This window comes from Nipponia nippon, unplaced genomic scaffold (assembly GCF_047370975.1).
Source record: "Nipponia nippon isolate SJK-2023a ecotype South Korea unplaced genomic scaffold, ASM4737097v1 scaffold_17, whole genome shotgun sequence".
NCBI lineage: Eukaryota > Metazoa > Chordata > Aves > Pelecaniformes > Threskiornithidae > Nipponia > Nipponia nippon.
In genome coordinates this window covers 11,363,065-11,390,444 of record NW_028262333.1, presented here as the reverse complement: position 1 = coordinate 11,390,444, position 27,380 = coordinate 11,363,065, and the positions used below count along the sequence as shown (strand labels likewise).

Genomic DNA, 27,380 nt, shown 5'->3' with positions numbered 1-27,380 from the left:
TTTTTTAACTTTTCCCTTCTTAGAAAACCTAAAGTCACCACTATTTTCATTCAGGGCAGTCTAAAACAACCTGGTTTAGTTGTTTAAGCTGAATCACACCAACTGAGCCTTGATCAGTACAAATAAGAGTTGTGACCGTGTTTCAGAAGTGTTAGACTTTAGATATTTCATGCGCCTGTTTTCTTTCAATGACTAGATAACCCGCAGCCCTAGGCCAGTGCTGATTCCTAAGGCCCAAACCCTGCTTTGCTTTATGGGATTATCCCTATCTTAACCTATATTTTATTTTTAATTAGGTTACAAGAATTCCATTAAATCAGCAAACTGGAGAACTGAACTGAGGTAGTAGCTGTATTTTCAGGGAAATCTTTTTCTTACAGGAAAGAGGAGGTTCAGCTTATAAATGCTGAGTAGATCATGGTCCAGATCCTGTTGCTGCAGAGAAATAAGTCAATCACTAGCACGCTGTTCAGAAGGGGAAAAAAACCCCACCATACCAGTATTTACCTCGGTGCAGGATAAAGAAACATCCAGATAGCTGTTTAAGGTTGCAAACTATACTAGTAAAATATTCTTGACAGTACTAATTATATTATCACCCTCCCCATACTTCTTTCCTTAGAAAAGCAGCACAGATGTGAATCTTTATGACTGAAACAAGCAGTCTTTCAGATGAGCAATAAGATACTGTATAAACATCATATGAGAGCACTGCAAGAGGATGCAAAAAGGTAAACGTGCTGTTTTGATCTACATAATCACTTTGAAAAGGGTAAATCTCTATCAACCCAAGGTACGCAACATGTCAGATGTTATTGTCAGCTCTCAGCTGCCTGCTCTGAGCCTGATAATAGCAAGGAGTTGTAATGAGTGCGCTGGCAGAAATATTACAAGCAATAAGCTCTGAAAAATCAATGGAGCATGTACCCTTCAAGCCAGTCTGGTGAAGTAACATCAAGTGTTATTTCAGGTGTTATTGCAGCTTTGTATGCAACATTTATTCAGGCTGATTTTGTAAGACAAGCTTTTTAAGCGCTTTTCCCAACCCCAAAATTACAGTGTTATTGTTGAACATAAACAAAAAACCTGTTTGGATTTGGTTTGTGTTCCTTAAAAATCATGACTCTTATCTCCCTCCTGCTATAAAAAAGAAAAACCAAAAAATGTCTAAATTCAGGGTTACCATTTAAGACAGAAAGACTTGTATCTGTATTTTCTCCTTTGCATAAACATAACTCTGCTTGACTATGCATGAAACATTTATCCCAGTGAGCTTTGACTGCAGAAGACACTATCATGATTCATCATGCATGTATGTTTACTAAATTTTATAAATAGTGGAAAATAGGCCATAAATGCTGCTTTATGTTTTAAATCACTGTTTTGTCTAGCCAAAAATGTCTCTAGAGTAGTAGTTCTAGAAATTCAGATGATGAAAATTAAATAGGCATGTGCTTTCCTTTTATACAGCAAACTTACATTGACGGGACACTAAATCTCTCAAGAGATATGGGTACAACAAAGAATAAGATGACCCAAACTGCAGGAAAAGAGCCAGAGTTCAGAGTCTTTATCCTGAGCCGAGCTCTGCTATGCAGAGCAGCACTTAAAGGCACTTGATCTGCCTTTCCCAGACTAGCAGGAACAAGAAAAGATCAGCTAGACTTTGTCTTATTTAAATGAATTGTCATTCAACAGTAAAATATTTTTAAACATGAATTCTGCTTCAGCTGCTGCATTGTAATGCCAAAGTGAGGCATTGCTTGCTGCAGCAGTTGAAGTTTTGCTCCAGGCATGGCCTCTGCCCAGCATGGAGGCTGCAGAAGGATCGACAGGCAGCTGCCTGCTTCTTCCAGGCAGCTCGCCAATCCATCAGGGCTATGCTAATGCAGGAGCAGACAGCACCAGAATGCGAGAAGATGCTCATGTTGGATTTTTTTTTTTTCCTTCCTCTTTATAAATATACATATGGACATATCCCCAAACCTTCAGTGTGAACTTGGGGAGTTCAGAGGGGGATTCAGGAATTTTCAACATCCAGGTAGTTTTATTTTTCCCTTGTTTTTTTCTGTGCACATGTGGATTGCAGAGCACTGCTGTCTGCCCCCGTGTCAGGGTGCTGTTGGCATGCTGGTGAGACACCTGGAGAGAGTAGCAGCTGACGGACCCACCACAATTTAGGCACTCAGCACGTGCCATGACAGTGAACTCCATGGCCGCAAGCCAAACATGTGCCCGAGGACTGAACTATCAGAGCACAATAGAGGTGTTTCAATTAAATGCCACCAAACAAGAACAGGTTAAGGCTCATTGAACTTTTAAATGTAATCATGTCCTACCCTTCATAACTGATTCCAATGCCTTCAAGGAAAAGGCCAAATCCAAATGCTCATCAGGAGTTTCCTCTCAACGATTTAACTAAATCCCCACAGTTTGGCTGCACCCATTTTATTGAGGTCCTCTTCTGTTCCCCTGCTTCAGTCTGGAAGGGAAACTGAGGTGTTTTCATCAGATTCCTCCACTTGAGAAAGGTAGTGACGTTTGTCTCCATGAAGGAAGGGAATTCCTTCCTGAGACCAGATCATCTACAAGCCAAGAGGATCTGAGTGAAAGCCTCCAGGTTGGCTTTTGGGCTTGGAAACCACATCTGTGCTCTTTGCCTGCCTGCCTTAGAGCACCTTTCACATGAAGACTGTGTGGAAAAGAAAGATTTTCCATGATAGGCACTGGTATTTAAGCTGTGAGGTGGGGAGAGCTTTACTGATAGTGTTAGGAACATGTCTGCTAGAAGATAGGAGATATCCCAACACTACAGGTTCTACCTCTCCTTTGCAGCAAGGACATAATATACTCTAGGTGTTTGACTCGGGACTGTGCATGGAGCATGCATCATAGTCCTTTATATATTGAACCAGTCAAACTTGTTATTGTAAGCCACAATATTCATGGCTCTTCCAGGTTAGATGCTAACTTTTAGCCAAGTCAAGAATTCCCAAACTGAATTATTATAACACTTAATTTTGGATTAAATCTTGATACCGGTTTTAAAAGCCTGTAAAATCTAGACATGTATTAATATCCCAGAAAAAGATGATGTATTTGCAATATAATTTGCAGTAATTTACATCTAAATATTAAAAAATAATGCAACAAAACCCACAGTCTTTTTCCTAGATCTCAGGGCTTTGCTGTCAGTGTGCACATTTACACCACTGAGCAACAGGCAGAAATTCCTGTCTGACTGGACAAGATGTTAAAATAGACAGGCTAGATAAGCTTAGGATTTCTTGAGAGAAAAAGAGAAAACTTGAATCACCTTTGACTGTAGCTTACTTCCATGAAAACATTAACTAAGACCCCAGAACTGCAAAGTTTCATATTTCTTTGTATCTTTTTCCAACAGCAAACTTCAGAACAAAGACATGCGTTTGAATGCACAAATTCCCATGCACTGATACAGAAAGTACAAATGCTCATTGCATGCCTAGTCTTCAGTAACCAAGTAGCAAAGACACAAGAGATAGGGTGGAGGAGGATAAAAATCAACAAATGCTTAATGGATGCAAGACTCATGAGGAAACATGGGGAAAGCTGAATGATGCCAAGATTGCCTTTCTCTCATGATAGCTTAAAATTGATGGCTGCTGTTCGGTTACGAAGACAAAGAACTAACAGAGATGATTCTGTTACAGATGGTTCCTTTATATTCTGTGCAGCTTCCAGCAGTTTTAATTAGTACTCTTTTGCAGCTTATTGGTTTCTAATGTCATAGATTATTTCTGCATGCAATGCTTCTTCCTTATTCAAGTGAAGTCACTTGTGTCTTCAAAAAATATGCTATGGAAAATACAATGGAACTAATATATACAACAGAAAGAAGGCAACTTTAATGAACTCCTGAATATTGCTGGTAAGTAGTCTACCAAAGTCCAAATGTCAGACCAGCACGGAAGTAGCATAACTAAAATTTTTCCAGCAGCAAATAGAAAACCGCCCCTCTTCTCTGAGACAATTTTCCTAGAGAAGGAAAGGAAATACTGTATTTCTGTAAGCACAGGCACAACCAAAGATGATCTGAGCGCCAAGGTATATAACAATCTGGCTTTTTTTCATGGCTGGCTTCCCATTAAATTATCAAGTTAAATTTAATATCTCAATCCTTAGCTTGCAGGTGACTCTAAGACCTGGGTCTAGAGTACATAAAAAAAGACTGCCTAATGCTCCAAGAGAAACCTGCTTGCCAGTCACAGCACAATTTCAGCCATAAAAGCAGATTGCATCTCTGAAGAGCGAAGTTTTCTTAGGAATGGTCCACAGGCAGCAGAGCAAGTCGCACAGGAGCAAAGGGCTACTGGACATCTTCCCCACCATCTCCTTCTCTAATGCAGCAGAACCAACTTGCCTGCAAAAAACATGGAGCGGGTTGATCATTTCAAGAGTATATAGCACTCTGCTGCATATCAAAATCCTCCTTGTGGGAACAGACTGTGAGAGAGAGTGACCCATACCCGCACATTCAAGGTGGACACTTGGAGGAGGGCATAGCTCTGCAATGAAGAGCATATAGAAGAAGGGCAGGGGAGGAGAGGGAGCCAGAGGTGAAATGGGGAAACAACTCACAGCTGAGAGAAGGGAAATCCAGAGGTGAAATGGGGAAACAACTCACAGCTGAGAGAAGGGAAATAACCTGGTGGGTGTTGCCAAGTTCAGCTTAGGAAAAGGACCAACAAGGAAAGTCTGTCATGAATAATCAGTTCTCCTATATCAGACTTAGTGCAGCTAATATATTTTGCTGTCTATGAGCTCCTCCACTGGTATACTCTTCCCAATCCCTTTCTATTCCTAGCACAGTGCATGTCACGAAGGATCGCATCAGTAGTCAGGGAGGAATTAGCCTCATTCCCAAGAGCTTTGGTGGTAGTTCACCTCATTAGCAGGAGATGGACAAACTGGAGGTAGCCCAGAGCGTGACAAAAATTGAGGCAGATGGAAGGGGACTGACTTATTAGAGAAGATTAAAAGAGCTAAATCTGTGTAGCTTGGTTCAGTGACAGTGTCAAGGGAGCACATGCACTAACTATAAAGATTTTTAGGGCATAAAAATGAAAAATGGACTTTAGATTGGAAGAAGGATGTGTGGAACTAGACCAAGTGAAAGAGAAAAATAAAGAGACTCAAGAAATTGCTCTATCAGTTCAGAGTTAGTTTGTACAAAACAAGGTTTGCATATGCTGCAGATATATTTACACTGATGAATTTGGCTTTCAGAAAAGCTGTCAAAGAATAATTTTAACATTGCATAAAAGGCATATTTTTATGTTACCTGGTAAAACAGTACCTGAACATGGAGATACAGATCTCTTATATGTAAAGAAAACAATACAGTACATATGTCATTGGGCACCCTCTCTAAAGCAATTTCTGGTTTCCTGACAGACCCAACATTTTACTTCTCACCTGAGGTTTGGCTTAGTGCCTTCCTGTCTACTTCTTTTTATGTCAGTGGTTTCAGCTGACCATCAAAAAAAAATCATAACTGGCTCCATTCCAAGTGTTTCTTGTACAATTTACAGAGGTTTGGATCAAAGCCCTTTTAAACAAAAGGAAAAGCTTGTGTCACTTAGTGAGTTTGAGTTAGGCTATAAGGCCATTTCTTACAAGCTAATCTAACAATCTAGAGGTGACTGCCTGAGTCCTTTACCTGTTTTTTTTTTTTTCCTGGAAGTCAGGGCTACTCCACTTTTAACATTAAAATCTTAGACAAACGATTCTGAAATACTTACAAGAAGCCAGCCTTCAGAAAATATCTCAAATTCATGACAAGCCTGCATAATAAAGTATTCATTTTTAGTGCATCTGTTATGTTTAAGAACAATACCACTATCAGTTTATTGGTCTTTTCCACAGAAAGATTGCCTGCTTTGCTTTTCCATTTATAAATTGAGACCATTTATTGAGCTTTTAGCAGACTTCTGGCATTAAAATGCCACAGCATATATCATATCATAAAATGTGTGATCAAAGGAGACTAGCTCCTACTAAAGTTTCTTTTCTTCTAATCTTCCCTCCTCAGGCAAAAGCCTGCATGAATAGATAAGTTAGTCCCATGAGATGGATGAAACTTTGATAACAAAGCTTATGCTACTTACACTGATACTCGCTTAGGTTTTCTAAAATCCATTTATATAACGTGATTAAAGAAATACAGGACTTTACTTTCTTCCAACATTCAAATGTATTTTGCTTACAAAATAAAGGCAAGATTATATCCTGTATTTATTTTTTTTTTTTTTGAAATATAGGAAAAACATCAATACTAACTCCTGTAATAGTTTACAGGGCAAAAATGTAGAGGTAGGAAAAAGTCTTGTTTCAGACAGTGTACAAAGATAAGCCACTAAAATACAGCAAGGCAGTCCAGGATAGTAATTTTAATATATTTGAATACATAGCTAAAAATCAGTGAAAATGTGTTCACAAAGAATATCTGATGTACTTGAATAGCACATCTACCAAGATGGCCTTGTTGCAATTTCCCAAGTAATAGGAAGATGAACGTTTTAGGTATCTCTGCATCCTTATGATCTTAAGAGACCTAAAAACTAGTCTAGAAACTGTTATGACTTATTTTTGAGAAACAGCTAGAAGATTTAATGCTCTTTTAAAGATGGAGGCACAAGGGACAAAACCGTTGAACTTAAAATCCCTGCTAGCAGTTTTAATGAATAAATAAATGTGCCTTTTTGCTGTTACCATACCAACCTGAGCCAAGGGTGGTATCCTTTTATTCTACATACAGACATGTAGAAAACCCCCATCTGCTGAAAATAATGAAATTAGCTTTCTACTCACTAGGTGAAAATACCCACAAATTGTCTCAGAAGTTGTACAAAGTTTTGCTTGAGGAGGAAAGCCGTGAAGTGGTTTTTGGTGTTTGTTTTTTGTTTTGTTTTGTTTTAAAGGAAATCGTCTAAAGCAGCAAAATGGAGAAGGCTAAGAAGATCAGCCTTTGTTTTCGGACACTGGAGCACTTGTGAGGCTCATTCCTGGCCTCTCATGTCCTGCACAGCGGCTCTCCCCTGGCTCATGCCCAGCCTCCAGACTGCAACCACCACCCAAAGCAAAATAAAGTGGTAAAACAGAAGGTAAAATAACTTCTGTATGTGACAGAACACCCAATTACACCTTTGGCATAGGAACAGTTCAAAGAGCCCACCCCACTAATTTAAATATTCTCAGGGCTGGTAGACTTACAGCAACCCATTTAAACTACCAGGAAGTGTATTCAAGGAACGCATTTCATTGCGATGAAAAGAAAAAAATCTGTAAGCATATGTATAAAGATAACTCTGTATGTATATACACATGCATATATATTAACTGGATTACCTAAGCAGCTCCTTGAACAAAACAGCCTGTTTGTCTCTCTGCATACTACAAGCCCCACAAGTGCACTGTGACCCATTGGGAGAGAGTAGATTTCTGCCGATGTTTTCAATAGCTTTCTGGCTCAGCAGGTTTATTCTTTGAAGTCTCATCTATAGTATTTCAATATTCTCTGCTGTACATCACCACGCAGGTAAAGATGTCTTTTGCTAGTGTGAAAGATTTGGCCTTAGCACAGATCCTGCAAATTTGTGCTTTTTACAGTGGTAGACCTGACTCTTGACACAAGTTGCAGAAAAGCCAGCTCTAGTCAAGTATTTCAAACCCTGGTCAGGCGATAAAGTAAAATAGTTCTTATGAGGAAAAAAAAAGAAAAAGGAAGAGAAGTGCAGCCCTGGGGATACACCTTAAAGGCTGTTAGTCAACTGCCAGATACTATCAGCTTCAGCTGAACCTGAATCCAGCAGTTTCTTCATCCTGCGGGTAGTGTCTTGGGAAAACAAAGAAAATTGTTTCTTCCAGGTTCAGATTATCTGGTTGCAAGGAAAACTGCCATTGTAAGAGGATTTGCACTAATTACATAAAGTATCATATAAAATTGTGTTCAGAAAATAATAGATTTGAAAGCCAGAAGGTTAATATGCACACTGATTCTGAACTTCTCACCATTCTGAATTGCCATGCAGAAAAATGCAGTCAAGATGCCTAGTAAAGACACAAACCACAATTACTTTATGGAAATGACTACTTGGCAATGAAATGCTTAAGAGTTCCCTTCCACACTCATTTAAATGACTAGTGAAGTAAATAGCAAAATCAATAACCACGAACCTCAGTCTTGTTTTTGTAATTAAGAAAACTGAGACAGAATCCATCCATAATTTGTTCCCAGCAATCACAGGGGTGATTGCAGTCTGCCTGCTTTATTGGGCCAACCAGCTCATTCCTATGCAGCTGGTGTAAAGGAACATTTCCTACATACATTCACTTTAAACTGCTGTAGTCAGTACTCTGCAAACACCTAATGTTCATATACACAGTTTACAGACCTGTGTATTTTTCAGCTCAGTGAATGCACATTAACTACTGAAATTGGAAATATGCTTGGGTTTAAGCAAAGAATACAATTTAGTAGAAATCTGACTTTGCGAGATTCACATAGGTGCATCCCACAGTGGAAACACGCATTGCTCTGGTGGCAGTTTGGCCATATGTGATTTTATAGCTCTGTGTAACAGAGACATCAATGAGAAGAAACTGCATCCCTCTGGGAACGTGCAGGGTCAAAAGGAGATGTGATAAAAGCCTGGTCCTTTTACAGCATGCTGAGAAACGCCATTTTAGCCCCCGCATCAAAGGAAAAAAATACACTCCCTTTTCCAGCAGGGGCTTGGGATGTAAGTATACAGAGATAGGCTTGACTGCACCAAATCCACAGGTCCCCCCCTCAGTCCCAGGAGGGAAATGAGCAGAATTAGTTTAAATAACCCATGCAAGGGAGTCTCAGATTTTTTTTGAAATGCACCCAAATACTGAAATAGCAGTGAGAAATCAAAATCTCCAATTTTCAGCAACATAAAACTTACTGAACTACTATAAAGTGTTAAAATAATACAGCTTCAGATTTGCTTAGCTTGTGCTCTTACACATGTTGAAAAATATTAGAAATTACCTGTTTTGATAAAGTCAAATTAAAACATGCAATAAAAATCAGAAAATTTGTGCAAAACCTCCTGATTTCAGCAAGATTGTACTTTTGGAAATAAGAAGATTCTCATCAGAAATTTTAAATCAATTTGACTAGTATCACCTATACTGTGTGTATATATGTCCTTGGATGACCATCCTGCTTCACTCACACAGGAGTATTTTCCCTCCCTTCTCAACCTATGGAGAAGCAGGACCAATTATTGAAATATTGATCCTACTGTAAACAAAGAGTTTTGCCCTCTGACCCTGCTGCAGTCACTTTTTTCCTTGCTTCGAAATTTACTAGAATTACACAGAGCTGATTTTCCTAATGGGTCCTTTCCACAGGCAAAATTTGCAGAATAACACTTATGTTGCAGGGATCTACTCCATTAACAACATTAAGGAAAAACAAGGTGACTCACAGACATGTACATTATTCCACTGAGGCACAGATGAACACCTATGTAGTTTGGGGAGGCATTGAGGATGTCTTTCCACTTCTTCCCCTTTCATACATCATATCTAAGTCATATGAGTAATTGCATAGTGCCCACAGGAACAAAAGCTCCTTGGAGAATGTTCTTTAACAATTGAGGAAGGGGGGTGGGAAAGGAATGTGAGTACAAAAGGCACTCAGCTGCTTTCCCCATATGGCTGTTATCGCAGGTTTATTGCTTAAAGTATAAACAAAAGGTACAGTTGAAAACATGTTGTATTATGACAAAAGAAACTGCATCCCACCTTCAGTTCTGCATTGACTCATGTTACTCTGAGGCCACATAATCTCAGACTAAAGGGATCTCCTACTGCCAGACTGTGTCTGCATGAAGAATTCTTATGCCCAGACTGGATCTAAAACCCAGGGAAGCAGCACACAAATCAAAGCAGAGATGGTGTCCTTGAGGAATAGTGAAAACCAAGTGTTTTTAGGATGGAGTCCAAAATGTACTGCCATTTTAATCTTGTTTTGAAACACGTTCCATGTCATACAATTTAAACCAAGCTGGAAAGACATCATGCAACTGTAAAACTAACCATGAAGGCAGAGGAGCAGGGCTAACAAGACAGATGCTTTATGAAGTTGGCCTGTCCTACCTTTGCAGCTAAAATCCACCAGATGGCTCAGTGAAGAGAATATCTGCCAGGGAATGCCGATTTCAGACTTGCAGGGCATAACATCTATTCCACAGGAAGATAAGAAACACAAGGCATGTGAAAAACTGTAGCCCTTCTTCACCAAAGCCCAAACATACCTGCTTGCCATGGTCACTCTACTAAGAGCATGTAACAATATGTAGCGTTACAAATCTGTCCTTGATACCACAAACTCCCATTTTGAAGCTATTTACTCAGAACCTCCATCCTTGATAAAGAGTCCATTTCAGGAAGTATTCAGAGAGAGAAAAGAACTGGAGAATGTGTTTCCTGGCAGAAGTTATCCTGACTAAACACCACATGAAAGTGATTCTGCGTGATTTACCCTTGTAGTTTACTAAGAACCGGGGTTCGAACAACTGGCAAGGAAACTTCCATAATTTAGGTGTGGGAACTTTCCCTCAATGTCAGGAAAACTTCATGGGAAGACCAGCATGTCCGACAGGCAAGCAATGAAAAGCACTTTGCTTACAGATACTTAAGAATATTATTTTATAGTGGCTATCAGCAGTTTTGGAGAGCATGATTTTGAATCTCAGAGCCAATAACAAAGCCAACAGCGTGAAAGAAAAACAGAATCTGTCTTATCTCAAAGAAAAACACAGGACAGACAGAATGAAGGATAGATGCACAGAAGGGATTAGTTTGCTGATAGCTTTTGAATAACAAGTAACCTGCCTCAGTTGGCTGCAAGGAATAAAACAGTTAGAATATAAATACTAAGTGAGAAAAAGACTACAAGATGGCATTTAAGAGTCATGGTACAGCCTGCATGGACTTGCATCCATTGAACTTGATGGACACGTAAGAAGTCAAATTCCTCTTTGATAGGACAGCTGTAGGGAAACCTATATTACCCACATGGAGAAAGAGACTGCTTAGGGGGTCCTAAAAGTGGTACTGAATGTAGAATCAGAAAAATATGCAAAAGATAAGGAGGAAAATCATTGTACCAGTGTACACTTCATAATGCCAGACTGTCCAATTGGTAAACAGGTGGCAGCTGTGGCCCTTAAGGCTGTTTTGCATAAAACAAGAAAACAAGGCATAAAAATACCCAGCACCAGTAGCTGAAAAGAGGCATTCCTCAACCAACACATCCTATAACCATCCCTACTTAATTTTCTTGTCCTGGCTACAAAAGATTTACAAGGTGTTTCTGGAAAATACATATCAACGATTGCATTAAAATCTTATACTTAACTATAAGAGTCCTGTTAACATCACAAAAGCAAGTTTTGCTCATATTTTCTCTTTTCTAGACACAGACAAGCCCCTGCACTTACAATGAATGAGTGTTTTTGTTCAAAGTGTGCTTTATTGATTAGCCACTTTATTCAAGAGCATCATCAGAAACTCATCTACTTATTAATTTCAGCTTTATAAGTTATCTTAACACTCTCCCCTAGACACTAGTTCTTCCTCAGGCATATCTGTCATTTCTGTCAAGAGTACTTCCAATTAATTGGCAAAAGAACCTAGGAAGCACTGACTTTGTGGAAAAGTGACATTGGCATGGATTTATGAATTGCAGTAGAGATACGTAAAATAACGAACAGCAAAACAGAGGTAAATTGGTGCTCCTTGCACCAGGCTGTGTCAGCATGGACACAGTCTATGAGAAATTAAATGCAACACTGAAGGAAAACATTGAAAAGAAGCAGTACATTACATAATGCAAAATTAGACTGAAGGACTCACACACACATAACAGTGAGGGCAGAAGTTTAGAAAGATTACAAGCATTAGGCAGCATCAGCTAAGCAGAGAAGAAGCACCCGGGTTTATCTGTTCTGGGAACAGACACAGTATATTTTGTTTCATCTGTTTTATACAGTTGCAAAGAGCAGAATGAACAGCTTACTAACCACTGTATTATAAAATACATGCAGGGCCACACAGATTTGTTCAAATACCATTCCCAGCTGAACCACATGCACTGAACATGCGGCCAGGTCAATACTATTACATTCAGTAGTATTTACTGTAGTCCTTAAGACTGAAGTCAAGTTTAAGACCTGACCACAAGCCAAATTTCAATGCTTATCTCGGTATATCAGCTCATGTGGACATAAAGCAGAGCCCCATAAGACAAAGACTGGGTAGAACCCCTGAGCATGCTGACATGCACAACATCATCTCAACAAGCCAGGGATGGAGCTGGGACCAGCCTCCCGCTCTTCTCCTTTGCAGCTAACAGTCCCAATAAACCCCACAGTGGCAGAGACCCAGCAAATCACAGAAAAACAACAGCAGAAAGGCTAGGACTGCAGTGTCAATAGCTTTTAACAGTGGCTTGCATTGCACGTTTATTTTCAGTCCAACTCAGGCTGCTGCAGCTAATTCATGTTTGAAAATGCCACTCAGACTTATGGTAATAGATTGAAAATGCTGGAACAGAGATCAGCCCTGCTCCCGCTGCCCCAGCTCTGCTCCATCGCTCTGCTTGGAAAAGGACAGAGAGCAACTCAGCACAACTTTACAGACAAGGCAACATCCTGCTTTTGATACTAATTTTTGTCTTAAAACGTGAATGCAAGTTACCAGTACTTCATGAATATTTACTGTCAAGGAATTCAGCAAGTTCACTGAATATTTGGCAGGTCTCAGTCAGTACACACATTAAAACATCCAAATACTTAAATACAGCTAAAAACACTTGCAAGAGTCATTGAAAACTGGCTTGGGACTATATTCACTGATTGCTACTGAAGCATTTGCAGATTGACTAAACATCACAAGCTATGAGAGATAAAACAAGCTTTTCAAGTCTTTAGAGTGGGATCCGTTCAGATTTCTAGATTTGTGTTTAACCATAAAAGTATTATTTTAATGAAAGTAGATATTTACACTTAAAAGTATGCCTTTCAGAGATAAGCTTTGAGAAAAGAAAACATTGAAACTTTTTAATGACAGCAACACTAGAAAAAACCTGCATGCTTCATATGTCTGTTTTCTTACTCTTAACTATGAATAATCTACTCCTGACTATTGGAATAGCTGGAAAGGATGGAGCAACCAGTTTATCTGCAGAGCTATTGCTGCACATACACTCGTGATTTATTGCAAGAACTGTGATAAAAACCATAAAAGCAAAAGCAAGGAATAAAAAGCAAAAAAAGAACAGTAGATATTGACTACTCAGGGGAACTTTTAAGCCAGGAAATGCTCCTCTATATGCATCTGTGTATTTTGAATAGAAAGATCTATTGAATTTTTCAATTTTCAAGATCACACTGGGGGGGGATCAAGACTTTTTTTGGCATACAGATAGTTTATATTTGCATAAAATGGACCTAGGATGTCACAGCTATGAGGCCTAAATTATGGCAGCATAGGAAGGTGGCCCTCTAAAACACTTGATGGATGAAAACACGTAAGACGGTTGACAGCTGGATAACAATCTTTTTCTTGTGCTGCATCATTGTATCATCACCAGCTGCTTTGTGAAGTAGCTTTTAGAACTGGCTATGCATTGCAAATGTTGTAACACTTCTCAGGCTGTTAACCCTCTGATTTACTTGCTTGTCTGAGCATCATCAATGAATGCTGGAACTTATCGCTTTGAGAATTTAATAAATTAATCTATGATTATAAATAATTCCCCCACTGAATCCAGAAAGTTAGTAAAAAAGAAAGCAAAAAATGCCTTTTGTAACACCTGTTTTACAGAAGCCTTTTCACATGGGCAAATATAGGAACATTATTCTAGTTAATTTTATCCCTATTTTATGCTGGCTCCAGCAGCTTTCATATACTCCCTACACCTGAGAAAAGCAACGTGGAAACAGAGGACTGAGAGGTACCTCCTGGGTCATGGCCTCCATGGGCAACTTGTGTTACTACTTCCATAAATTAAGCTTACATTTAAATTCCTGTCAGGGAGCCTTATTCCAGAACCCCATTCCTCAAAACCTATTTATTCTTTCAGAAAGCTAAAGTCACATTTAGCTGATCGACAAGATGTGTGGCTACAACAGCTTCACGGAGAATCCTGTGATCACCTAGAGGAGAAAGGCAACATCCTCCACCCCACCCCAGCCCTTGTCTTCACGTCAAAGGTAGTTTTGTATTTGACCCATCAAACCTCTGCTTGCTCAGCAGCAGCTTCCAGCTGCTTTAGGAAAGAAGTAGCAGGTGTACAGATGCCTTTGCTGCCATTGTCTTCCCCAACACAACTTCTTTAAAGTTGGATTATTAGTAAAGACAGCACAATGAAAGGTTGAAATTAAGCCAGCTTCCAGTTCCTTCATTCGGTCCTTTGAGAAACCCAAATGTGCATACAGACTAAATCTAACAAGCAAGCACCTGATAAACCTGCTTCTTTGTCACTAATGAACATTACTTGTTACCATTAAACACATGCTACCACCTTGGAAACACACAAGAAGTTGTTAACAATTTTCAGCAATACTGGCATTTCCAAACACCAAGAAAAAAGTAAAGCATCTCTTTCTTTTTGTGAAAACCATTTTTGTGCTTTTATCGCACTTGCGATAATTCAGGAATATTTAAGGTCTACAACATACAATACATTGACACCCATGTGAACCTGCAGAGCTAAGAAACTTTTGCATCTAGTTTGAAAATTTGTCAAATTACAGTATCTCATTACTTACTGTCCACCCACATTTTAAATCAAGTCTAGTAAGGCTTTTGTTTAAAAGAAACACTCAGCCATTGCTTCCTAATAGAAGCAGGATCCTAGGCCAGCACTTGGAAAAAGGCATGCCTTTCTCTACAGCAAGCTCCCTGCAAAGATCAAAATATCTTCAGACTAAACTGAGGCTTTATTAGAATACAAATGAGGATAATTCTTTTTTTTTTTTTAAGTAGAGAACATCAAGAGCATCTAGATCAGAAGAAAAATAGTTCCCAACCAAAACCAGCATACTCACCTGGTCCATACAAGAAGGTCTGTGTCTCCAGGCTCAGTGAGACATGCTGAGCATCAAAGCAAGCACTGGGCCCAGCCCTAACCTGCACCACCTAAAAGCAGGCTCTTCCCCCAAAAGGCCCTTTTGAAGCAGCATCACACATCTAGTAACACCCAGAAAAAAATACCCACAAGCCCTCTGCAGAACAGCTGCCTTGCGAAAATTAGTCACAGGTGTCTTCTCCACAGCTAAAGGACACTTTATGGGCGGGGGGTGGGGGGTGGGGGTGTTTGTGTTTGTGTTTGTTTGTTTGTTTGTTTGTTTGTTTTTCTCTACAAAATCTCTGATTCAGAATATCAAAAAGGATATTTCAATATTTTGCCCTCTGCAATAAACATATGGTTTTGGTTTTGTTTTTTTTTTCCTGTGGATGACTGGGGTTTTGCAGATTGTTTCTTGCTAGATGAGGCTAATGGAAATTCTTAAAAGCTGTGTGTCCTTCTAAGCGTAATGTGCTCAAAGAAGTGTTGAAAAGTATCTTGGGAACTGTTATTGAAACACCATCTTGGCAGTACCTATGCTGTATGTAGAGTATATAACTGTGCTTCTTAGTCTACTCATGCTGAGGCTTCAAAAGGCTCGTCAAGCAGAAGGATAGGGCAATGTAGTTATTTTGAAAAAGAAATGTGCTTTCTTGAAGGAAAAATAAACCTCCAAACCATTGAGCATTGGATAGTTTAGTCCTTCCATTCCTGAGTACTGAAGCTGCAATGTGGTTAAGGAACACAAGACCATCTGTGGTACAGCTTTGAGAGCTTCTTTAGAAATGCGCTAATCTGCAAGATCGCTGGTACTTTGAAGGAAACTTTACAATAAATGCTACAGCATGTAAGTTTATAACAAAAATTGCACAATTTAACTTTGAAAACTCCAAGGCACAACATTCAACGTAGCAGCGTGCTACAATATTGCAAATGGCTACTCCAAAACTTAAATGCTTGATGTTATTCCTACAGTTCCTTAAGGCTGATAAAAAAAAAAAAAAAATCTAATGGTAAGCCCCTGTAATTTTACATTTGTTAGAGGGAAGAGGACCCTGGAGCAGGAAAAGCTATTTGGAGGCTGGCATATGAGTTGAAGGCATTTTCTAAGCTGCGACAGCCTGTTTAGTAGCTGCAGCTGGCAGGTAATCAAGTCCTGACGTGCTTTAAGTAACTAAAGTAGAAGCTTGGCTGGAGACTGCTCATGTAGCTGTAGAAAAGAAAATGATAGCTGAAAATTAGACTGGAAAGTGACATGCTGCTTTATGGCCTAATTCAACAAAGCATTTAAAGATATATTTAATTCCTAATACTTAATCTTTTAATTAAGCATGTACTTATGTATTCTGTTGTCTAATCTGCACCACCTGACTCTAGCCTTTATAATTTAATATCAGCTCTAAAAGGCAGGTGTGATGTGAAGAATTTTGATGGTTGTTTTTTCTTCTAGGGCAGGGGGAAGTTTGGTGGAGAGAATAGGAGGAGGATGATAAGGTGCAATAAAAGCATATAAGTGAATAATTGAATTAAGCTTTCCGTACCTCAGGGGAAATCATCAGAAAGGTTTTCCCACTGAGTTTACGGCATGTTCAGAGACTGTAATACTGCCTTCCCTTTCCTTACCTATTGAAGCAAACCAGGGTATTCAGTATTAGGCTTTTTCACATTGTGTCTTTCCAGTATTGCTAATGCAGTAAAGCTCAATGGCACATGGAGTACACAAAGCGCAAGCCCACTCTGTCTCTGGCTGACTGGCAGGCGCAGGGAACCTGTAGGGTAGGTATTTTCCTTATGTACAATTAGAGCCAGCAGGCTGGAAACAGATGGTTATGCCATGGTAAAATTACTAGAATAAGATGTAAACAAATTTCATTCAAGCTATGTTTTGCTTCTCTGTGTAGAGGCAAAAGGAAAAACTGGAACATGGCCTGAATCAGGCTTGTTTACAGCATTTTCAAGGATTTTCTTCACTGCGATTGCACCCAGGCTATTGTCCTGTGCAGATCTTGGCAGGAGGGAAAGTGCGGTTTTTACCCAGAGTCAACTACGAGTAATAAAACCAGTCCTGGTTCTGGGCAAGATAGTAAGCCTTGCTCCTAAATTAGAAACTATTCAAAGCTGAGAGTGCAGTTGGCTTTGCTTTTCTCATATTGCCTTTATGATGAACTCAACCAGATTTAAGGTTTTAGTAACAAAACTGTCAAGTTATTACCAAGAAATGTAGAAGGTGGAGAAATGTGATTCTAATTTATTCTCTTGACCCAAATTCACTATGACAATACATTAGTCTAACTTGTAATGGAGTATAAAGTAAATTACACTAACATGTAGGCTTAAATACTGTTCCCTGACTGATCAAACAGGACCTACAGCAAGAAAGAAAATGTATTAAATACCCCAGCATACAGGAATGTCACCTATCACAAACATGACTGTTTGCATTTTGAAAAGCTTTCAACTTGGTCAGCTTCTGATTGCTGCTTCTTTAATTGCCTTAATTGGGCTCTTTCCTCTGGTGTATATTGGTGTCTTTCCTAGCTGCCAAGGAAAGTAAAGCTTGTCATCTTCCTATGAACAAATGTTTATCTTGTGCTGCCCCAGAACACACCAGTTTTGTCTAGTTTTCATTTTCTTTTTTTTTTTTTTCCTTGTGATGATTAGTCTCTGTGTGCTTGATTATTTTATGCTTTCAATTTCTACATGAGGTACAGTGGATGGTAACACGCCAGTATTTTAGGTCTTAATAATACAAATATGGAAGAAAATCCACTGTAATTGAAGGAAAAGGTCCAAAATGCCCTTCAGGCAAACACTTTTTTGTTTTTATTTTTTCTTTTAGTAAAGACAGGTCTTGAATATAAGAGGAAACTAGCATGGTAGTTGTTACAGTTAAGAAATTTCAAATTAAATATTAAATACTAGTGTTTTTTATATGTAATCAGTTGGGTTTTAGCTATAGAAAATATATAATTTGAAGTATAAAAAAAGATACATTAATCTCTTTAAAGCCTCCATTATAATAGAATTGTTGCTTAACTCTTTGAAAAAAAATTCTTTGAAAACAGTAATAGAATTGACTGCCTAGGCCTGATGTACAGCTTAATCGTGCCGCTTTCTGTCCAGCTTCACTCTTCTGGTGGGTGAAAAGATAAAGAGCAGAGCTGGGACAGACAGCAGGTGTAGTTACACCACTCACCTTTTCTCTGAAAGCTGAACTGAAAAGAAAACATTTTTAAAAGACCAGCTCCTACTGGAATGGCATGGGGAGAATGCAGCAGTCAGGTGCAGGCCTGCAGTTCCCAGAGAATTAAAACTTCATAGCTTTTTGCACACTCATTCTAACGGATTCCACTGAAATGCAAGGGGCCCTACCTGGACAATGCAACTTTGGAGGTTTGAAAGTATAGTGGTGTGCCTGTAACCCAAGATGTCTGCCTTCCTCCTTTCTACGCTGTTTATAAAGGTATAGTACCAAAAAGTAATGTAATGTTTTACTTGCATAGGATCTTGATAATCTTATTAGTTTACAGGAGCTGTTTCATTGTTTCACAATAGCATGGGTAGATAAATAAATAAATAAATGGTCTTTTCTACTCTGACCTATTATACTTTGCTGAAGTCTGCCAGAGGCTTCTAATCCCTAGAAACTCTTTTCTGGGACATGTCCAAATCTATAAGCATGTGGAGACACTAATTAATGTAAAAGCTTTACTTGCAAAAGCAGGGATACTAAAAATTTGTAACAATATTTTAGGGGTTTTTTTAGGTCTTTCATCATTATTCAGTTATAGAGCTTCTACTTTATTAGGTACTGAGAGATTTGGTTCCATTTCAAGCAGCAAAAGAAAAGCTAAAAGGCAATTTTCAATAAAATAACATTTACTAAGTACGGTTTATTTCTTAGTTGTGTTTTATGAAAATCCTGCAATAATCTCTAGACTTTGTGTATGTAACGATGTTTAGGTATTTCAAAATCATCATGTTAAAAACTTCAGCCCTAATCATTATTAAGAATAAATATTCAGAAAGGCTCAGACAAACAAAAATAAAGGCTCAAACAAACAAATAATGTCATTTCTCCACGCCATTAAAAATGAACCTGTAGGACTGGAAAGGTCTCAGTCAGTTGAAAACTAATGTCTGATTTCATGTTTTTTTTGCCTAAAATTAGTCAAGCACTTTTCCCATCTGCATATTTTGCCACCTTTTCCTATTACATAACATTTTTTTTTCCTGGATAAAATTCTTCCTCATCTAGTCTGCACAAATTCAAAGGAAGGTCTGTGCTCTACACTGGGAGCTGTTGATCCTCACGAGACAGACTATGATTCTGTGCAGTATATGGCAATGTGTTGGCAGTTACAAATGTTGCCGTCTCCTTGGGAGCAGAGAGCCTGAAGAAAAGTTAAAAATGCAGTGCTTTCAAGAAGTGAGGGGGATGTCTCGCTGTCGCAGCAAGCCCAGCGAATCTGCACAGGTCTTGAGCCCGCCGGTCCCCTTACCTCCACCCACCCCACCTCAGACTCACCCACTGCACCTTGTGCTGACTCCTGTTCTCACCCTGATCCATTGCTAGTGACAGTTCCTGGCAAACCTGAGCGACCAAAGGATCCCGTGACTGAAACCAAATTCCAGCATTTGGTTACAGACAGAAACAGGCAGGCGGGGACTCTGGACCTTTCACCCGTCCCTTGCATCTACAGCAAATTTCTCAGCAACCCAGGCCCTTGACTTGGTATCACCTCTTGCAGGAAAGATCTCTTTTAAGTAGTCATTTCTTTTTCTGCCCTCTCAAAAGCAAACCATCTTTCCCAGAAAGAGAACATTCTCCTCCATAGACCTTTTTTTTTCTTTTTTTGTGTGACTTTGAGACCAATCTTTACAGTTTTTCTCAGTTTCATCAACACTGCTTAATCAGCTGCGCTGGATTTGAAACAGTCAGCTGTTACTCAACATTGTGCTTTTTCTCATTTTTCAGAAGCTGTTAGAAGACTATTTTTACATAAATATTTATTGTGTTTAGTGGTGGTTTAAAACAGAAAAGGATGCTTGCCGAATACTTCTATTTTTTCATTCCTGCTTTTGTCTGGTGCTTACCCAACCAAGCCTTCCACAAAGCACAGCCTGGGAATCAGTCGCTGTGATGAATCACCCTGTCTTACAATGCTTGAAAGTCCTTCTATACCATTAAATCAGGCTGATGATCCAGATTTTCTGATATATGGTTCTGTGCTTTAGCTGAAAATAGGTGAAGTCAACAAAGTTATTGTCATTCTACAGCATAAGCAAAGGTGACGTGCTGGAGTTGAAACCAAGGTGCTTGACAGTGTGTTCTTCCAGCATCTGGGGTACAACAAGTTTTCTTCTGTTGTGCTTATTCTACAGAGGGAAAATAAAAGTATAAAGAATGTACCTGAGGAATTAGGAATTACAGTAATACCAAATATCCGTGTTGTCTATTACAGAAAAGAGAGCAGTTGGGGGGGATGGAGATGAAATTGCTCACACTTGTGGACCTACAGTACAAATTTGAAGGTTTTCTAATTTTTATCTTACAACGTGTGTCAGTGTGCATGATACCAGACAACCTCAACAGGCTGCTTTCAGAGTGGCAGTGCTTGTAGCCACTTTGGTGTCTGGGTTCGTTCTTGTGCCTCAAATTGCAGAAGAATAGTAAACAGCCTTGTTTGGGTTCAGTGATACTGGCAGTGAGACAAATGGAATCACTGCTGAGAAAAAAACCCAAACTTCTGTATGAAGGAGAAAATGAAATGTGTATTTTTAAACAGAACAGAGATTCTTGAAGTTCACATAAAAATAATCATTGAGCAGCAGCAGGCCAGGCAGCATATTGTGCAGAAACAAGAAATCAGTTGATTTTCAATTTTAAGTCTTCCAATAAAATAACCTATACAGCAGTTTAAAAGAGGAATATGCATTTTGCTCTAAGTAATTTCTTTTTTCTTCTACCTACAGTTCCCATATTTTCAAAGAGTGTGTGTTTACTTGAACACTGTGTGTTTGTTAGTGTGTAAGAAGTGGTTGGAGCTATTCTGCTTGTAGATTTGAAGGCACGCTGTGAAGAGTGGTCGTGAGATCTTCAGTACTGAACTGGAATGATTATACGAAATAAAATATTAATATTGTTCTAACTTAATTTTCTCAGGTTTCCTAGATGTTAACTTAAAATGACAGGTTTACACCTGTAAAATAACACAGAGCTCTAGTGAGCATACAGGCACTTTTATGCTTCTGGAAAGGTCACAAGCTATTTGCAAGGAGACAGCAAGGTTTTCTCATGGGGCCTGGTGAGGAGGGAGGAGAGATGCTTGTCTGCAGCACTCAGAGGAGAGAGAGCAATTAGTGATACAAAACAGAGTGGGCTGAAACAACCGTCAGTCTGCGGTGGAAGCTGCCCCTCAAAAGCAGAAGATTTGCTGGGGTACCTGGTGCCTTTTACTGCTTGTCAAGTTATGCAAGGCCATGTTGCAGGGAAATATTGCCTCTACTCTTTTCTGTTTGCATTAAATTAAATAAAAATAGACCTAACAAGTAGCTAGGACTTATTCTTTATTCACTTTAAAATTAATCTCTGAGCTGGTCAGTTTTATTATTTCTGTTATGATACGTCTTTAGATGTCATTATGCAAGACACATCGCTGCTGGAACTAGAGAGGATTGTTTTTAAGAGTTAAGAAAGATGGGTAGGTGAAGGAATTAGCTATTAAAAGATGAGTCCTGAAGAGGAATGTACTAATTAAAAATCTGAGGAATTACTTCAGTTGAAGTGGTTTTCTTTCCAGAGAAGCAAGTATTCTCTTAAGAAAACTGATGAAGAGCTGTTAAAAAGAAATACAGCTCACCCTGTTTTGTGATGTTTTTATTTCTAATATGGTCCCCTTCCAAGAACTTTTCAGAAGCTTTTACATTTTATGGAACAAAGATATAATTTTGAAATGGGCAGAAGTAACAGAAATGGCAAAATGAATAAGATGGTGTTACTTTATGATTTTGATATATACATGAAATGCAAACAATAAATACCCTGCATTTCTGAGAAGGCTGTTTTTCTTCAAGAGGGCGTGCCATCCTGTTAATCTGTATACTCTTCCCTCACTGACAGGAATTTGTGCTCACAGTATGTGACTAAAATAAATGACATCAAATCCATAGAGTTTCCAACTTTTTGCTATTTAAACAACTGAACTTCATCAAGTCCCACTTTACACGCATGGGGAAATGAATGGCAAAGAAGTCCAGAGGAGGAAAGTAGTGATCCAAGGTAGACAGAAACTTCAGGAGCAAGTTCCCTTCGTATCCACTGTGGAAGCACTCCAGGTGGGAGGGACCCGCTGGAGCTGTACGCGCACCCGCTCCCTTCAACGTTGGGCTGAACATCATGAGAAATGTAGTTTCTATGAGCTTCCGTTTCAGCCTGTGGGGCTGAAGATCCAGCAACACTGCCTCTCGGGAACAGCGCGTATTTAAGCTGCAAACCAGAAAAAAAAGACAGAAAGGAAAAATAAGTGCTGAGTCTGCTCTGCTTGTGGGCAGTGTCTGTGGTGGTTATGGAGAGCTGACATGCAGGGCTGCCCAGGGGTGATCCATATCTGAATCTGTGCACATGGGAGGGTGCTGATATTGCAGCTCATGGGCTAAAATAGCCCACACACGTACTGAGGAATGACTGGTGAATGGAGTCAAATCCAGTTGGCGGCCGGTCACAAGTGGTGTTCCCCAGGGCTCAGTACTGGGGCCGGTCCTGTTCAATATCTTCATTGATGATCTGGATGAGGGGATTGAGTGCACCCTCAGTCAGTTTGCAGATGACACCAAGTTGGGTGGAAGTGTTGATCTGCTGGAGGGTAGGAAGGCCCTACAGAGGGACCCGGACAGGCTGGATCGTTAAGCCGGGGCCAACTGTATGAGACTCAACAAGGCTCAGTGCCGGGTCCTGCACTTGGGTCACAATAACCCCATGCAACACTACAGGCTTGGGGAGAAGTGGCTGGAGAGCTGCCTGGAGGAAAAGGACCTGGGGGTGTTGATTGACAGCCACCTGAACATGAGCCAGCAGGGTGCTCAGGTGGCCAAGACGGCCAATGGCATCCTGGCTTGTATCAGGAATAGTGTGGCCAGCAGGACCAGGGAGGTGACAGTGCCCCTGTACTCGGCACTTGTGAGGCAGCATCTCAAGTACCGTGTTCAGTTTTGGGCCCCTCACTACAAGAAGGACATCGAGGTACTAGAGCATGTCCAAAGAAGGGCAATGAAATTGCAACACCTTATTGCTCTCTACAACTACCTGAAAGGAGGTTGTAGTGAGGTGGAGGTCAGTCTCTTCTCCCTGGTAACAAGCGACAGGATGAGAGGAAACAGCCTCAAACTGCGCCAGGGGAGGTTTAGGTTGGCTATTACGAAAATCTTCTTCACCGAAAGGGCAGTCAGGCATTGGAACAGGCTGCCCAGGGAAGTGGTTGAGTCCCCATCCCTGGAGGTATTTAAAAGACTGGTAGACATGGTGCTTGAGGACATGTTTTAGTGGTGGACTTGGCAGTGCTAGGATAACAGTTGGACTCGATGATCTTAAGGGTCTTTTCCAACCTTAACGATTCTATGATTCTATGATTCTATGACTACAAGAATACTAACATTATGGGTCTTTGTAGATGCCATTTCTTCCCTCACTAGTTCCTACTGTGGTCCTCCAGTAAATACTATGGGGTGACATGAACCTTCCTTGAGCTATCCTAAAGTGGACAATTTTCTGGATGGTTTACTACCTCTAAAAAAGAGAACTTGACCCTTAAATGCCTATAACAGAGCATCTTTCAAAAATCATATTAATGATGCTCTGTATTTCAGGAGAGAATGTCTTTATCTAGGGCAGAAGAAGTCTCACAGGAAGATGATGCTGAATGTGAACAATTTCTTCTGGAAGAACATCCTGCGCTGCACAAAAGGCCAAACAGCAGCGAAGGAGTGAAAATGTTCTTCTTTGATCATATTTCATCTACTTGTAAGGGACAGGCACTGCTTATGGCCTCTTTGATCATCTACCTTGGTAGTTTCAAACTGGTAGGGTCAAAAAAAGTCTGATGCAAAAAGACTTGATCCTGAGAAATTAATTGAGGCTTTGTCTTATCTGTAGCTGTTGAATCTTGGTGAGGTTTAACAGACTTTTCATTATATGACACAATTGTAGATGAAATAATGTGCTTTCTCCTTTCACACTGAAAGAAAAATACAGCTTCTGACATACTTTTGCAGGAGCCTGAGACCAGCTGATTGACAGGACTAGTCACTGGAAACAGAAATTATAAACTGCAAATGGGGTTTTTGCCCAGCTTTGCATATCACTAGGGCAGTTATTCACTGAATTAAAAGAAAAAAACTCATATTGTATGGGTATTGAGACAAAGAAGAAATTGAAAATAAAAATTTTTGAAAAGCATAAGCAGAAAGACAAATAACCTTGAAAATGGATTGGTAAAATCCATTACACTTTTTTTCCAGCTGAGTTCTGTATAACTTCCTTAGAGTAATAACAGATATACAAGCCAACACAACAACAACAAAAAGTAGCTACAATAACAATACTTCCCTATTGTACCTTAAATGAGGAAGTGTGGGTTTCTGAGAACAACACAATAAAACAGAATTGCAGAATTGCAATTATACTCCACTAAGTGGAGTAACAGGAAAAAATTACCACTATGTTCCTAACAAGAGATAAGGACAGAGAAGGGACTAAAAAAATCAAGTTTCGTTAGTGGATGAGCATGTGATTGGGAATAGGAACTGAAGGTCTCATACTGGTTCTGAGTTTCTGTTTGACATAGCGGGGATTCACAGGGGACTTTGCTGTTTCACAGCAAGTTATTCTTTTCAAAAGAATAAACAGAAAATTGTTTAAAAAAAGGTATTACATAGCACTATTTCAGATTAATTTGTAGCCTCTTTAGGGGATGAAAATAGTACTTGCTAAGGAAGGTCAGTGATGAGCAATATGCAATGTTTGGGTTGGCCATGGACATGCACATATACAGTAACTTTCCAGTTTTCAAAGGAAAAGATATCAAGGTTATTTCTGCCACTTCTGAAAAATACTACTGGGGAAATAAATACTAGTAGGAAAAATAAAAATTTTAAAATTTATTTTCATTATGTATCTATTTATTTGTTTGTTTGTTTTGCTGAAGTACCACCATGCAAACTATATAGGTAATAGGTTGTTTTGTGTGTGTATGGGTAGGTATGTTTTTTTATTTTTCTTGCTCTCTCTGTTAGAATGACTCTCAAAATGTGGTTTCACTTTAACACATGCATGGTAAAATTTCTTTTTTTTTTTCCCTAGCGTTTTTCCTTTGGTTTGCTGAGAATTTTAGAAACTACTAATGAATGGCTAAAACATGTCCATGACAGGCATATTTGTCAGTAGAGGCGAACTATTGTGTGCTCTGGTTCTTAAACAGGAAAAAAAAGTGTCAACAGATGCAAACATGTCTGTCCTAGAGGTTATTTTTTAATCTTGCAGTCTTCTTGCATTTTATTTGTCAGGAATGGCTAAATTAATAGAAAAGATTACTCCTGGTAAACTGCAAATATATGGTCTCCAGCTATAGATATTGGAGTTCCTGTCTGATCTGTCTAAGACTTAGGGTAATTCAGTCTGGGACTTTTTGGAAGGCATTGTTAGAAGCTGATCCCAATAGTGGGGAAGTCCCAGCGGGTGCTCACTTGGGCAGATCTTTAATCTGAGAACTGTGACTTAGTGTTTGAATGGCAGGTTTAAGTGACTGAATGAGACTCAGACTATGGCTCTACTGATACAGATTGGTTATGTGTTCATCAGTTCAGCTGAGGATAAAGATTGCCCCTTTAAATATATACTACTATTTTGTCAGTGAGGTACTACCCTGATCATCTCTGTGCTTTACCTGCATTAGAGAATTAACCAGAGGCCCTTTGTGCTCATGAATGAAGTTTATGTGAATCTCTTGTTCACTTCTCACTACCTTTCATTCATGTTCTTCCTCCTGTTGTACTCATCAGCTTGGTCACCTACTTCCTGTGCTCTCTGGAGCTTCTGGGCACAGTTTTCCCTTTATCTCCCTTCTTTTCTTTCCCCCACAGTCCTTATTCATTGTGTGGTGCTGACTGTACTTCATTAATAAATATTACACACAAAGTCCTCCTTTCTAGTCTCTCCCCACATTATAAAATTACTATTAATCAGTCTGTCTGTGATATTCATTATGCATTAATGGATGCATGCCACAGTGCTGAAAACAGACCATCTATCTTACTTAAGACCATCCTAGATCTTAAATAAGAGAGATAACAGTGCAACACAGTCAGGTTTTTGACAAACAAGGGAAAGAGAGGAAAAAAGATCATCATATGCACTGGGAATTTTCCATTCAGAAGCCTCATCCGAATGTTGGCTGTCAAGAACATGCAATGGTCAGATGATAGGAGAAAAAATACCCTATTTCTTTCTCTTGAAACAATCTCATATTCCAATATTCAGAAATATTCAGTTTTGGTCTTTACTGCCCATGCCTTCAGCTGTCTTGAAGCACAGTGAAGACAAAAACTGTCACATTATTGTGCAGAATACAAAATAGTGGGAGTGGAAAGCAGACGAAACTATTGTACCCACAGAAAATTAAAAGGAAATGAAGGCTGCTTATAGGCTTTGCACCACTAGCTTATTTTCTCCATCTTGCATTTGTTTTCTTAATCTAACTTTACTATATGTCTCCTCATGTAAATAAGTATGTAATTTATATGGACAAACTTTATATATCTCATTGTATAAAAGCTATGCTCCAGAATTGTTAATACTTGGGTTCCATAGAAGTAACTAGAAAAGACTTATTTACTCAGAAATGGACTTTCACAATCAGAAAGAGATAACTTCTTATGGGTAACTTACAAGTAAAGGCTTTCAGTATCAATTTTTGGTATATGAATTTGGTTAATTTCCTTTTAACAAGGGTCTACCCCTAAATTTAGCACTGTTTCTCTTCAAGGACCTAGCAAAAGATGCCTAGGTTTTGGGGTAAGATCTTGTATTTTAAGGTTTCAAGTAGACATGTGTTTCAACCATAAAACTAGTCTTAGTAAATGATCTCAAAATACAAATCTGAATCACCTGCCTCTGTAAGGTGTGTAGTAATTGGTAGCCTTGATGAAATCAAGCCTTGATGAGCTTTGATCTTCC

General features: G+C 39.2%; 1 long non-coding RNA gene across 1 annotated transcript; it reads right to left on the bottom strand.

Annotated features, from left to right (window-relative positions):
- Window positions 1-3,044: 3,044 nt before the first annotated feature.
- Window positions 3,045-15,328, bottom strand: LOC148056175 (uncharacterized). Its single transcript, XR_015703935.1, has 3 exons — window positions 15,132-15,328; window positions 10,174-10,257; window positions 3,045-4,402 (listed from the first exon to the last, which is right to left on the bottom strand). It is a non-coding gene; the product is annotated as an uncharacterized LOC148056175 (long non-coding RNA).
- Window positions 15,329-27,380: the final 12,052 nt, after the last annotated feature.